Raw genomic sequence first — 15749 nt, forward strand, 5'->3', positions numbered from 1 at the left:
AACATGTCCTTGATGCTCCAAGGCTGTTGTATGTCAGATGTAATCCCTGCTAGAATGTGAAGTGCTTTAAACAAGTGGGAGGTGGCTGTGTGATCCATGGACCCTCATTCCTCCCCCATAAAAAGATGAAAGTAGGGCTGTCTGATCAATGAAGCCTGGGTTAGTTTCATGGCCAGGGCTAGGTAGGTATTTCTTCAGGGGAGCTGGCACAGTGATTTTTCTGTAACTGCATTCCTTTTTTTGGTCAGGTTTTTTTCCCCCAGACAAATAAACATCACTAAGGCTGGCTCAGTTGCTTAATGAATGATAGAGGGATAATGGGGTGTGTACCACTGAGCCCATCACACATCTTTGCTGCTGTCTCAGTGCCTCCAGGAGAGCTAAAATGAGGTCCCTCATATTAAATATTTTATCCAGGTCTCTGTTAGGCATCTATGGCCAAGTGCCAGGAAGCATCTATGAGGCCGCCAGCATTTGTGGGCTCCACTTAGCAGGTTCATGAAAGTGAGCATTAAGAGATCATGGCTTTGACAGCCACAGTATTGGCCAGGAGCTTCTTTGGGTACCAGATAAATGTTCCTTGGAAACTCATTGCCTCTCAGGATGTTAGCAGGGAAGGGGCCCAGGATAGATCAAAACCCAAAGGACAGAGCCCAGCTCTAACCTAGGTCTTTTCTTTCTCGATGAGACTCATTCTGCTAACTCCTAGCTGAACCACGTGAGATCGCTTACTACTCCCTGGAGGCTCTGTCTTCTTCCAACATCCCCTCCGGGCCTACAGTTTTGACTCTAAATTCCATCTATTGGCCAGAGCACCTAGTTCTCCTGCCTAGAAATGTGCCATTGTAGTGCAGGGCACTTGAGAGTAGGGACCACAATCCAGCATGACTCAAGCATCTATACTTCAAGAACCCAAGAGACTGGAAAACACTGGAGCAGGTCCTGACTGCCTGCTCAAGTATGGGCTTCTCTGGTGATCCATTCTCCCAGGTGACGGAGTGTATCTGTCAAGAAGGAGGCTAAGGTGGGGGTGGGGGGCTTTCTGCTGCTGGGAGCCTGCTTTCTTGTCCTCCCTGGGGGTTCTTTGGCTAGATTGCTCTATGACTGTTGGTTCTCTGTCCCAAGCATCTGTACTGAATCCTTGTCCCCTTTGGAGAGGAAGGGGGTTCACTGTCACTGACTGCACTGTCTGAGAGTTCCTATGGCTCAGGGATAGCTGCTGGATATTCAAGAGTCTCAGCAGCACTTAGCATTGTAAAGGTGTGTTTTCCCATCTGGGTGTAGTGGAACGTGGCAGGGCAGGAGGACTATGCTCTATGGAGTCCCTCCAGGACTGAGGCTTCTTTACATAGAGCCCTTCTTTTTTTTTTTTGAGACAGGGTTTCTCTGTATAGTCCTGGCTGTCCTGGAACTCACTTTGTAGACCAGGCTGGCCTCGAACTCAGAAATCCGCCTGCCTCTGCCTCCCGAGTGCTGGGATTAAAGGTGTGCGCCACCACGCCCGGCCACAGAGCCCTTCTTTACTGGAGTTTCAGAAAAGGGTCAATCCTACTCTCTCTTCCTCCTTATCTCATACTGCTTATGCCATTGGTCCCAGGTGCTTAAGATGGCCAGACACATTCCCATTGTCACCACCCTTCCTTTAAATGACATTGCATGCAGGAGCAGATCTTCAAGCCATTGCTCCTCAGAACCAGGTCCTGAGGCTCAGACCCTTCCTTTTCTCTTTTCTACATCCCATGAACCCTCAACGCCTCAGGGATAGCCCTGAAACATGGATTGAAGGTTCCCGGGTGGTCTCCATCCTCCTGATGCTTACACCTTGTTCTTTGCTTCCACAGAGGGTCACTCGGGATCTGCTTGGATGCTAGCTATGTCAAAGTTCTTCCTGCCTCCAAATTAGTATTAGTACATCCTGGGAACAAGGGCGTCTGTGTGTGTGTGTGTACTATAACCACAACAGCAAGAATGCCATAAACAAATGCAAAGCATGCATTCTAATTAGCAGCCTGATACCGGGGAGGAGGCAAAGGCTGGGCAGAGGCACAGCCCTGTGTTCTGTAGCTCCCTCCTTTGAAATATTTGGTAAGGAGCAGATCTTCAAGCCATTGGGAAGGGAATGGGAAATAAGGGAAATGAAGCCTCTCCTCCAACACCTCCAAGGCTGTCTGCACTGCAGCCTCCTCCTGGCAGATATCTGCAGAGCAGGTACAAGGAGTTTGGCATTCTAGTAGCATCCGTTAGATGATAAATCACAGACACAGCAGTGATGTGTGTTCAATGAGGTGAGTGGATGCTGCATGTGTGAGCTGGAAACCAAGGGTCTGTGGCAAGGCTGTGGGGTGCAGGGCTGTTGATCATGAAGAGGAGCCACAAGCACAGGGCTAGCTATGGTGGCAATGCAGCTGTTTACACATTACACTCACTGGGACAATACCAGCACAATCCCATACCCGGGTATCCTGGAGTCAGGTCCTGGCTCACTTAGGAGAGGTTCTGCAGCACTCTGATGGTCAGTTCTCTGGTTAGCAAGATATATCTGATGGGTGACATTTCTAAGTGAACTACAGGCCAGAGACATGTTGTAAGTTTGCCTGTGTGAATGGTTCAGTGGTGAGGGCCTTGGAGCTACATGGCTTCACCGGGTCTAGGTCTTTTCTCTCCAATACTACCACCCCAAATTCTGCCCTCTTTTCTGGGGTTTCTTGCTCACCTTGTTTCACAGTTTTTTCTCCTGCCTGAGGGCCTCCTGAGGGCCTGTCTCTGACAGTAACATCCTAGTAGCCACATCCTGGGCGCAGCTCATTGTCCCTTCCTCTAGGTTCTCCAGTTCCCTTCTCCTTCCCCTGGCCTCCTTTTCCCTCTCCCTCATTTCTTCCTTCCTTCCTTCCTTCCTTCCTTCCTTCCTTCCTTCCTTCCTTCCTTCCATCCTCCCTCCCTCCCTCCCTCCGTCCTTCCCTCCCTTATTCCTTCCTTCTTCATTCCTTCCTTCCTCCTCCCCTCCTTTCTCCCTTCCTTCTCCATCAATATTACTGGATTGTCCCCAGACATCTCTTTTTGCATCTCATGTCCTTCTCTACTAAGGGATTCTTTGGACCAAACATGACCAGGTGTACCACCTTCCCACTGTTGGCTACCCTATTCTTACCTCCACTTCCGTGTTCCCAGTGGGGCTTCAATTTTAAATGTGTCTTGTTAATTGAGTTTCCAAAATGAATTACCTACAATAAAACTAGGGTATTTATATCCCTTCCCAAAGAGTCATGATATGCTCCTACGCTGTGTTGGGGTGTGAATTAGAGCCCTGGGTAGTGGGCTCCATGGAGAGCAGCTAGCTCTTCATCTGTGTGCTTATCCTAGGCCTGTGATGACCCCTCAGCCACCAGCAGTCGCATTTGTCCTCTTAGGGCAGACTCTGTGGCTGGAGAAGTTTTCAAGACACTAAACCTTGGTAGAAGCAAGGCTGTGAGGTAGGAAGTGCGTGTAGCAAGAAAAGAGAGGATCTGGCAGTCCGTCATCACTGGGGGGGGGGGTCTTGAGAGGGCCTGCATCCCTCTATGCAGGCCCTCCAGGACCGTAGTTCTGCCTTTTCAGTTTTGTTTCTTGTTTTTGAGGCAGGGTACTCTTTCTGTAGACAGGGCTGGCCTGGAGCTCAAAGTTATTTGGTTGCCAATGCCTTCTGACTGCTGGGATGAGAGCTATGTGCCAGGGCCAAGGCTTGTTTCCATTTCTTGTTCCTGAAGCCCCTCCCAGACAGGGCTTAGCCTATAGTGTTCTATCAACTCAGAGGTTCTTAGACATGCCACCAGTCAAGAGATTGAGGCTGGACCACTGTGAATTGGGGATGCTTCTTCTTTGAGTAGAAAATAAAATCTAAGGGGACTGGGATCCTGGAGAGAGGGCTCTTGCTGTTCTTGCAGAGGACCTCAGTTCAGTCCTGTTCCCTACACCCACATGGTGGCTCACAACTTCTGTAACTCCAGTTCCAGGGATCTGACATACTATTCAGGCCTCTGCAGGTACCAGGCAATCTCACAATGTATTATATAAGAAGAAAAACATTTGTTACATACTATATAAATAAATATTCTTAAAGCTTTGAAAGAGAAAAAAGGAAAAGAACACATGGACAATTTTTGACATTTTAAAACTGCAAATGACCTTTAATCCCAGCACTGGGGAGGAAGACTCAGGAGAATTTCTGAGTTCGAGGCCAGCCTGGTCTACAAAGTGAGTTCCAGGACAGCCAGGGCTACACAGAGAAACCCTGTCTCTAAAACAACAACAACAACAACAACAAAAAGCCTGCAGATGAGCCAGGCTTTGTGGCTCACACCTGTGACTGCTAGACAGGGGAGGCAGGAAGGTAAGGGTGCAGGTTGTCCTCAGCTACATAGTAAGTTTGAAGCCAGCCTGAGCTACATGAGACCCTATCTCAGAAAACAAATAAACAAATAAAATTACAAAGGAAAACAAGACAAAAGGTCCTACAAGGTACCTGTCCATCCAGCCAATTCCCCACTTCAGTCAACTTTACCTTTCCAGTAAGTTCTTCCACAGGAGGCCTCCACTCACAAACCCATCTGACCTGCTCTAACAGATGGCAGCAATCACCACATGCCCTTGTGCATAATCTTCTATCATTTGTAGATCTCTCTGTGTCTCTCTCTGTCTCTATCTCTCTCAGTCTCTGTGTGTGTGTGTGTGTGTGTGTGTGTGTGTCTGTGTGTCTGTGTGTCTGTGTGTATGTCTATTAGAGAGAGACAGGGTTTCTATGTGTAGTCCTGGCTATCCTACAACTTGCTCTGTAGCCCAGGGTAGCCTTCCTTGAACTCCTATCTGTCTTCACTGTCACTGAGTGCTGGGGTTAAAGGCATGCACCACTACTGGCCTTCCTGCTCTCTCTTTTGATATAACTTTTTTAGACAGGGTCTCATGTAGCTCAGGCTGGCCATGAACTTGCTATATAGTCATAGATGACCTTGAACTCCTGATAATCCTGCCTCCACCCTCCGGTTCTGGAATTACAGATGTGTGGCACCCAGCTACCTGAGTTGATGATTATTTCTGATCAAGACACTGTGGACATTTGAGTTGGTTGTTTGTACAGGGGAGGACGTGTTTAGATAAGTAAATGTGTGCATTGAAAGGCAATATCAAGCTGCCATATGTCTGTGTTGGACAAGGAACTTTAAATATCTCCTAGTCGTGTAGATAAGTAAATAAAATCTGTACATAGAAAGCTAACAGCCTGGAAAAGAGGTGAAGAAGACAGGGGCGGTAGCAGGTAATACTGAGTGCATATCTCATCTTCCTTAACAGGACCTAGCACCTAGTGCATAGAATTCATAAGCCTCTGAGAAGTTCAGAGTGATTTCCTTTGGGACTTGGGTAGAGGAGAATCACCCACACTAGTTCTTCTACACATTTCAAAAATAACTGAGCTATGCAGGTGTGTTACTGTGAAAGAAAGAAACCAAATTGAGGTAGCGAAGTGAACGAGTACTAATGTCCAGTGGCCAATCACTGCAGGATCCCACACTTGGGCCTTGTAGGAGACTGCAGTGGGGTGTGCTGGCCAATGAAGCACAGTCCTGAATTTCCATGGGGGCTGTTTCGGCTGTTAACATTCACATGGACATTCACCAACCAATTGATGCCAATTCTAGATCTCCCTGGCAGAACAATATCTCATAGGCATAATAAAGAGTGGGGACTCTCATAATGTTCTCAGGTGTCTCTTCTAGGGTTAAAACAGCATGGCACGTGCTGGTAACTTGTCTCAGTATTATATGGAGGGGGACAGGGAGGTCTTGGGGGGGTCTAAAAGCCTACTGTCAACATGCTTCAAAGCTTTAATACCTGGGTCCCCATGAAACCCTACTTACCCAGATTAACCCAGAAATCTTGGTAAGAATGGGGTTTTTAAATGTCATTTATAAAATTAGGGTTGCATGAAGTAGAACTTTGAAGGGCCAAAGCCATGTTTCTGTTTTCTGGTATCATCCCTGAGTCCACTCAGGATGGGTGTCAACCTAGTTCTAAATTTACCCTAGCTGTGTTAGGTAGGAATGTGAACCACTAACATCTGTCTATGCAGGCAGGATTTATTTACTATACAGCATCAGCAAATGTATCTGTGTAAAGGAAACAAACACACCGGGTCCCCCACGAGAAAAAGAACGAGCTGTTCAAAGTGAAGAGTCAGGATTGGGTCCATGAGACCCCTTTGCCCCAAGCTTATGAGCTCAGGGTTTGTCTCAATCCTGCCTCTTGTTTAACCCTTACAGGACATTTGACAAAGCTTCCTTCCACTGATTTTAGCTTGCCTCTCCCTGTCCCCTTATACTATGATTCTGCATGCATGCTCCAAGTAGACTGTATTTAGCCATAAAAAGATATCCTTTCTGTCTTTCCTAGAGTGTTCTGGGCTTTGCCCTGTTATATAGAACCATTTTGTACCTCCTGAGGAGAGCCATCCTGGAAATGCTAAAAGTCAGAACTTGCACTATCATGGTCTTGAGTTCTTCTGGCCCAGAAGATCTCAACCTGTGTTATCATAACACCTTTGAGGATCGAATGGCACTTTCACAGGGAGTCACCTAAGACCCTCTGGCATATCAGATATTTACATTATAATTCATAACTATAGCAAAATTACATTTTTGAATTAGCAACGAAAATGACTTTATAACTTGGGTTTCACCACAACATGAGGAACTATATTAAGGGGTTGCAGCTTTAGGAAGGCTGAGAACCACTGCTGTAATGGAAGTCACTGGACATACAGAGGATATTGCTTAGCCAGCATGGTCGTAGGGTGTGATAGGAAGCCAGACTTGGGTTTCAGGTACTCACAGCTCACCTTGTGTCTTGACCTTGCAGGTTTTGTCTCCACTGCCAGCTGCCATGGGCAAGCAGAACAGCAAGCTGGGTCCTGAGGTGCTGCAGGACCTGCGGAAACACAGGGAGTTCACCGACCATGAGCCTCAAGAGTGGTACAAGGACTTCCTCAATGACTGTCCCACTGGCCACCTGACCGTGGACAATTTCAAGATCTAGGCCAACTTCTTCCCCTACAGAGAAGCCTCCAAGTTCGCTGAACATGTCTTCCACACCTGTGACACCAACAGTGACAGCTCCATCGACTTCCGAGTATTCATCATTGCTCTGAGCATGACCTCTCGGGGCAAGCTGGAATAGAAGCTCAAGTGGGCCTTCAGCATGTACGACCTAGACAGCAATGACTACATCAGCTGCAGTGAAATGCTGGAGATAGTGCAGGTACCTGCACTTGACAGGGCCTGACGCATGGGGAGTACAGGGATCCAGGACCCCTATCCATGGCCCCATACACCAGGTCATTCCTCTGCCCACTTGCTACCTGGTGTACTAAAAAACTGCATCTTTGCAGAGAGTAACAATAAAAACCAAGCATCTATTGATTGCTTGCTGGACATCAGGCCCCAGCTGAGCTTATCCATCAGGTTTATTCACACAATTCTATAAAACGGGTCTTTTTTTATTTTCAACCTCTAATGAGACCTGAGGCTCAGATAGGTGATTAAGAATTGTCAAAGCAAGAACTGGGAAAATGGCTCAATGGAGAAGAACACTTGATACCCAGCATGAGGACATGAGTTCTGATCCCAATACCCATGGAAAAGTCAGGAGTGGCTGAGCATGCCTGAATCCCTAGAACTAGGGGACAAGTAAGTCCCAGAAGCTTGCTGAGCAGGCAGCCTAGCTACAATGGTAAGCCCTGGCCGGGTTCAGTGAGAGAGAAAAGGGAATCTTGTGAACACCGGTATTCCTGTTTGGCCTTTGCACGGGTGGGTGTTCATCTGCACACACATGTATAACATACACACACATTAGCTGTCTATAGGGCTTCCTATAGAAATCAGAATGACACACTAAAGGATGAGTCAGCAGTCAATTCTTTACAGGAGTGATGCTTATGTGCACCCTGCATCAGTCCTGCTCCATGCTCTAAACCATCTCTGTATTTGGTCCAGTGAGCTGACTCTGTGGGTAAAGGTGCTTGCTACCAAGCCTGGCAGCCTGGGTTTGATCCCTAAGACCCACATGGTAGGAAAAGAGAACCAGCTTCCACAAGTTGTCCACTGGATTCCACATGAGATCACCTCCCCCAAATAAATAATTACATACATCCATAAAATAAGTAAAGTAGTTATATACAGTGCCTAATACAATGGCTATAGATGTTAATAATAATTTGTATTATTTGGGAAATAACAAGAAACTGTCTGTGTACCTCCAGTTTCATTTTCTAGACTATTTCCCACCTGTAGTTTTTTGAATCTGCAAATTCAGGACCCATGGGTGGGCAGGGCTCAATGTATTTCCCCTTTGACCTTCCCTCCAGGATTTCCCAGATCCCCACCAAAGATCCTCCTTTCAGACAGATGCTTTGCCACACAACCTCCCCTCTACTCTGAACCAAGGAGCCCTCCATTCTTCCACGCCCCAGCTGTATCCTGTGCTCTTGAAAGTCACTTAAACTTTCCTGGCTCCCTTTGCCTAGCACCTTGTCTGTGAGACTTGTTCTGATGAGAGAAGGGTCCTGACTCTGCCCTGTCCATGCTCCTTGGTTAGCTGAGCGAGGACCATAACCCACCTTCCATCCTCCAGAGCACAGTCACAGATGCCCCTTTGCAGGCCATCTACAAGATGGTGTCCTCCGTGATGAAGATGCCTGAGGACGAGTTCACGACAGAGAAGCAAACAGACAAGATACTGAGGCAGATGGACACAAACTATGAAGGTAGGAAACATGGCAGAAGTTAGAGTGTGGGGTGGGAGGAGGGGATTAGGAGAGGGGGTCGTGGTGGGGAGAGGGGAGTAGATGAGCCTGTGAAACTGTTGATGGCACAGAGGTGTTTGGGATATACCCTCAACCCTATTCAGTCCTGCCCTTTTCTAGCCCACTTCATTCAGCTTTGATTGAGGGAGGGAGAATAGAATTCAGGGTCAGGTAAACCTAGCCTGCATCCTGCACCCTTCCTAGGGTTCTATAACCATGGGCATGTCAGTAGACCCTCTGAGCTGTAGGCTTCATCCCTGTTGTCTGAGTTAGGGTTTCCATTGCTCTGATGACACACCATGGCCAAAAGCAACTTGGGGAGGAAAGGGTTTATTCACTCATAGTTTCCACATAACAGTTCATCATCAAAAGCAGTGAGGGCAGGACTCAAACATGGCAGGAACCTGAAGGCAGGAGCTGATACAGAGACGATGAAAGGGTTGCTACCTCCTGGCTTGCTCCCCATGGCTTGCTTGGCCTACTTTCTTATAGAACTCAGGATCACTAGCCCAGAGTTGTACCACCTACAATGGGCTGGACTCTGCTCCATCAATCACTAGTTAAGAAAATACCCTCTGGTCAGGCATGGTGGCACATGTCTTTAATCGGAGCTCATAGGAGACAGGAGGCTCTCTGTGAGTTCAAGGCTAACTTGGTCTAAAAAATGAGTTCTAGGACAGCCAGGGCTGTTACACAGAGAAACCTTGTTTCAATAAACAAAACAAAACAAAACAAAACAAAACAAAACAAAAGGGAGGAAAGGAGGGAGAGAGGGAGAGATGTAGTAAGACAGAGAGAGAGAGAGAGAGAGAGAGAGAGAGAGAGAGAGAGAGAGAGAAACGCCCTACAGGTTTTCCAGCAGACACGTTCGCAACTGCGGCTCCCTCTTTCCTGATAACTATAACTTGTATCAAGCTGACATAAAATTAGCTAGCACACATGTTGACAGAAACAGTGGTCTTACTACTTCCACAAGTATATATGCAGAGGGGACGAAGGTCATACTGGTGGCTGAGAGGTGAGACACTGAATCAAGTGGCATTGAGTCTTGGGATTCTGAGAGGCCGTCCAGGCCATCATCCTGGGATGTGAGGCACCCTGGATACTCATGGGGCTCATCAAACATAGAAGCCACTGAGCCTCATCTTACCTAGGACTCTGAGGTCTCAGGAGGAGGTGAGGTGGTGAGAGGTCCTGCTGTGCCTGGGCTGAGTTTCTCACAGGACCTCAGCAAGGGTGAGGTAGCTGCATGGTGAGTTGATTCTGCCCCTCTGTGGCTTTGTAGAGCCAAGACTGGTTGGGTTTTGTTCCAACAGGAAATGCAGCATTAAGGCAGGAAAGGCTCCCCAGGTCGCACTGAGATTGAATGTAAACTAATGCACAGGAAAGAGCAGTGAACAGCCTCCAGTGCTCTGTGCAGGTGAGCTGAGGACCAGGCTCAGCGGGACTCAAGGCTCCCGAGGAACTGTAGACAGCAAAAAGCTTTCCAGACATCAAGGAAATGCTTTTCAAAACATGTCCTCACACAAAGCAATGCAGCCTCTTGCCTGGTGCTGCCTTTCAGCCATTTTCTAAAGTGTTCTTACTCTCTGTGTACTCTGACGCGGAGGCTTGTGTTCCAACAGACCAAACTGGGGCTTGCCCACTTCCCAGGCTTAGTTTTCTTCTCCATGAAATGGGGATAAGCCCACTGGTGTGGGTGTGAGGCTGAAGTAGCTCTATGTTGGTGGCACACGTAACATGGAGGGCCATTGTTTCTGATTGTCAAAGTCAGGACCTTCACCAGTTTCAGAGTGGAGACCGTGTCCCCACTGTGCACTTGTCCAATTGTTTGTGTCTCTCGATGGAGGCCACTGAGTGGATACTCTGCCCTGTAAGCCAGGGGCCACTTGCTAGCACTGAAGAGATGAGAAGTCTGGGCTGTCAGAGAAACTGGTACAGAATAGGACAAGAATAGGACAGCAAAGGGGGATAGCTCTCAACACCCAAAGCTGACAAGAGTCTACACTAGGGGGCGCTGTGATAGTTTTAACTGTCAACTTGACTCAGTTTAGAATCACCTTAGAAATCTTTCTTTTAATTTTTATTTTTTTATTTTAGATTTAGTATTTATTTTCAACATGATCATTTAGCTGAATGTATGTTTGTGTAATATGTTAGAGGCCAGAAAAGGGCACTGGGTCGCCCTGGAACTGGAGTTACAAATGATTGGGAACCGCCCTATGGATGCTGTGGACTTTATCCAGGACCCTCTGCAAAAGCAGCAACTGCTCATAACTACTGAGCCATCTCCCAGCGCTAGAGGAGTCTTTTTTTGCTTGTCGATTTGTTTTTTAGAGTCAGGGTTTCTCTGCGTAGCCCTGGCTGTGATGGAACTTGCTGTTTAGACCATGTTGGATTTGAACCCAGAGATCCACTGGCCTCTGCCACCTGAGTACTGGGATTAAAGATGTGTGCTACCACTGCTCAGCTCAGAAGATTCTTTTTTTTTTTTTTTGATATCTCTTTTTTTTCTTATTACGTATTTTCCTCAATTACATTTCCAATGCTATCCCAAAAGTCCCCCATACCTCCCCCTACTTCCCTACCCACCCATTCCCATTCTTTTGGCCCTGGCATTCCCCTGTATTGGGGCATATAAAGTTTGCAAGTCCAATGGGCCTTTCATTCCAGTGATGGCCGACTAGGCCATCTTTAGATACATATGCATCTAGAGACAAGAGCTCCGGGGTACTGGTTAGTTCATCATGTTGTTCCCCCTATAGGGTTGCATATCCCTTTAACTCCTTGGGTAATTTCTCTAGCTTCTCCATTGGGAGCCCTGTGATCCATCCAATAGCTGACAGTGAGCATTCACTTCTGTGTTTGTTTGGCCCCAGCATAGTTTCCAGAAGATTCTTAATGAATTATCTAAATCAGTGATTCTCAACCTACGGGTTCCAACCCCTTTGGGGGATCAAATGAACTTTCCCCAGAGGTGGCCTAAGACCAACAGAAAACACAAATTTTCCTATTCAGATTCATAACAATAGTGTAATCACAGTTATGAAGTAGCAGTGAAAATAATCTTATGGTTGAGGGTCACTACAACACAAGGAACTGCATTAAAGGGTCACAGCATTAGGAAGGCTGAGAACCACTCATCTAGATCATGGCAGTCTATGAGCATGCCTGTTGGGGGTTGTGCTGGTAGTTAATTGATGCGGGAAACCCCATTACTATTCTCTAGACAGGGGCCCTGAACAGTGTAATAAAGGGAAAAGAAGAGTATCAGAAAAGAAGTGCAGAGTCTCATTATGAGCCAGGTGCTCATACCTCTATTCTCTCTGCCCTGTGAGGTTTTAAAGCCTTGACTGCCTGAAGTGATGAATTGTAACCTAGAAGTAAACCAAGGAAAACTTCCTCCCTTAAGTTGCTTTTAGTCAGGGGATTTTTATCACAGTAACAGAAATGTAATTTGACCTGCAGCCATAATTTGTCCTGTCTCCCAGTTGCCCCAGATCGTGGTGGCTCTCCAGGCCTCTAGGTGGGGCTATCAGCTTACATCAGGCCCCAGAGTTCATTACCAAACCTAACCTCATGACTAGTGCTCAGTCCCCACTACCTATACCTTGAAAGGAGACCCAGCTCTTACAAGTTGTCCTCTGACCACATGTGTGCCTGAAAATGACATATGTCCCCATATGTGTGTGTGTGTGTGTGTGGCGGTGGTTGTGGAGACTAGACATTGTCCATTTTCCAGAGGGTTCCAGACTTTAACCAGAGCACTGGCTAATCCTAAGTCTCCCTCTTCCATTCCTCAGGCAAAATGTCCCTGGAAGAATTCAACAAAGGTGCCAAGAGCGACCATCCATTGTCCAGTTGCTGCAGTGTGATCCCAGCAGTGCTAGCCAGTTCTGAGGGGAATGGGCTTTACACAGTTATGAGAAACACAGGCTTGACCTGCCATCTTCAGCTTTGCTTGCAAAAGTGGATTTCTCCGTGATTTCTCCTGCTCTCTCGGGACCTGGGTCCAGGCAGCACATCACACTCACCTGGTCTGGCTGGATGCAGCTCCCTCCTCTATCAGATTTGATAGATGTCTCTCCCCATCCAGTCCAGGCTGGTTCCTTCCAAGGTTTCAAGTGTTCTCGGCTGTAGGGCTCCTTTCCTGCCCACAGAGGGCCTGGAGGCCCTTAAGGACACCAGACAGGATGTTTCAGTATCTTACCGAGACCAGCTGATTTATTCGATGATCCCAGCTGATTTTGTGAGGATGAAGAACATGGAGAGCAGACAGGCAAGCCCTTCCTGTGCATGGCTCCACCTCCCTTGTTTATTTTCTCTGACCAAAGCTGCTTGCATGTATATACCGTGGTATCCTTACTTTTAATATATACGTTTTGTATAAAGTGAGAAGGTTCAGCCCCTGCATTTAAAGCCTCTGACTGACCTAAAAGCATGGTCCCCTGTGACCTGTGATTCTCCCCACCCCCAAGTCTGGCTGTGCTGTGGTATTTATGTATTCATTTGCCTAATTACACAGGAGATGCATGCATGCCCAAGACTGTGGACATCTGCCCTCCGTCCTACAAATACAGGTGTTCCTGTGTGCTCCGTCCTTCCTTTAGATTGGTCTGACATATTAAAATAATCTAATAAACCAAGGTCTGTTAGTGTCCTGTTGCTGCAAGCACCCTGTTCATGGTTCTCTCTCCAGTGAGTGTGGGGATAATGCAGAAAAGTGGTAGACATGGGGAAAGTCCTTAAATGTCTGGAACAGCGAGAATTTAAGTCAGAGAGGAGTCCATGCCAGCCTTTCTCCACTCAGTGGGCTCCACACACAGCAAGGCCATTGGCCCTCCTGCTTAAAGCCACAGAACCTGTAGACTTAGCCCCAGACCGTCTGATGATGTTCAGGAAGCACCCACTGAGCACCTGTCCTGGGTGAGCACTGGAGACTCTGAGATTGGCCAGACATTGTCTTTGCTCCCACCTCACTTCAAGGAGAAAGGTGCTGTTGGCTATAAGGTGTTTTAGATATTAGACAGAAACAGTCCCTCAGGGCAAAAAAGGGCATGTGCCTTGGCTAATGTCACCCAGCAATCTTGCAAGCCATCCAGCGGCTCACATGGACGGGGTACACCTGAGTGGCAGGCCGGCAATTAAGGAAAGGGAAACTAGGCGGATGAGAGAGAAATGGAGCCAAGACAGTGTTCTGATCAAGGCTCAAATATTTAATTGCGAATGCACTTATAAAGGTGGAGTGGGGGAGGCCCATTCCTGCCATTTCATCCTTGGAGGCTGGAACCAGCTGCAGGTGATTATGTGCAGGATAGGGCATAGTCTCCAGAATAGCTCTGGGGTCTCCCAGCAAGTAGCAGTATCTTTTTAAAACGTTTTTATTAGGTATTTTCCCTAATTACATTTTCAATGCTACCCCAAAAGTACCCCATACCCTCCCCTCCACTCCCCTAACCACCTACTCCCACGTTTTGGCCCTGGTGTTCCCCTGTACTGGGGCATATAAAGTTTGCATGTCCAATGGGCCTCTCTGTCCAGTTATGGCCGATTAGGCCATTTTTTGATACATATGCTGCTAGAGTCAAGAGCTCCGGGGTACTGGTTAGTTCATAATGTTGTTGCACCTATAGGGTTGCAGATCCCTTTAGCTCCTTGGATACTTTCTCTAGCTCCTCCATTGGGGGCCCTGTGATCCATCCAATGGCTGACTGTGAGCATCCATTTAAGTGTTTGCTAGGCCCCGGCATAGTCTCACAAGAGACAGCTATATCAGGGTCCTTTCAGCAAAATCTTGCTAGTGTATGCAGTGGTGTCATCGTTTGGAGGCTGATTATGGGATGGATCCCTGGATATGGCAGTCTCTAGATGGTCCATCCTTTTGTCTCAGCTCCAAACTTTGTCTCTGTAATGCCTTCCATGGGTGTTTTGTTCCCAATTCTAAGAAGGGGCCAAACTTTGTCTCTGTAATGCCTTCCATGGGTGTTTTGTTCCCAATTCTAAGAAGGGGCAAAGTGTCCACACTTTGGTCTTCGTTCTTCAGTTTCATGTGTTTTGCAAATTGTATCTTTTATCTCAGGCATACTAACTTTCTGGGCTAATATCCACTTATCAGTGAATACATATCATTTGAGTTCTTTTGTTATTGGGTTACCTCACTCAGGATGGTGCCCTCCAGGTCCAACCATTTGCTTAGGAATTTCATAAATTCATTGTTTTTAATAGCTGAGTAGTATTCCATTGTGTAAATGTACCACATTTTCTGTATCCATTTCTCTGTTGAGGGGCATCTGGGCTCTTTCCAGCTTCTGGCTATTATAAACAAGACTGCTATGAACATAGTGGATCATGTGTTCTTCTTACCTGTTGGAACATCTTCTGGATATATGCCCAGGAGAGGTATTGCGGGATGCTCTGGTAGTACTATGTCCAATTTTCTGAGGAACCGCCAGATTGATTTCCACAGTGGTTGTACAAGCTTGCAATTCCACCAACAATGGAGGAGTGTTCCTCTTTCTCCACATCCTCTCCAGCATCTGCTGTCACCTGAATTTTTGATCTTAGCCATTCTGACTGGTGTGAGATGGAATCTCAGGGTTGTTTTTATTTGCATTTCCCTGATGATTAAGGATGCTGAACATTTTTTCAGGTGCTTCTCAGCCATTCAGTATTCCTCAGGTGAGAATTCTTTGTTCAGCTCTGAGCCCCATTTTTTAATGGGGTTATTTGATTTTCTGGAGTCCATATTCTTGCGTTCTTTATATATATTGGATATTAGTCCCCTACCTGATTTAGGATAGGTAAAGATCCTTTCCCAATCTGTTGCTGGCCTTTTTGTCTTATTGACGGTATCTTTTGCCTTACAGAAGCTTTACAGTTTCATGAGGTCCCATTTGTCAATTCTGGATCTTACAGCACAAGC

General features: G+C 46.9%; 1 pseudogene across 1 annotated transcript; it reads left to right on the forward strand.

The window, feature by feature from the left end:
• Window positions 1-6909: 6909 nt before the first annotated feature.
• Window positions 6910-12804, forward strand: LOC147001144 (hippocalcin-like protein 1; annotated as a pseudogene). Its single transcript, XR_015045187.1, has 3 exons — window positions 6910-7284; window positions 8683-8788; window positions 12631-12804. The product of XR_015045187.1 is annotated as a hippocalcin-like protein 1 (transcript).
• The last annotated feature ends 2945 nt before the right edge of the window (window positions 12805-15749 follow it).

Source organism: Mus caroli, unplaced genomic scaffold (genome assembly GCF_978045245.1).
Source record: "Mus caroli unplaced genomic scaffold, Mus_caroli_1 scaffold_14, whole genome shotgun sequence".
Lineage (NCBI taxonomy): Eukaryota > Metazoa > Chordata > Mammalia > Rodentia > Muridae > Mus > Mus caroli.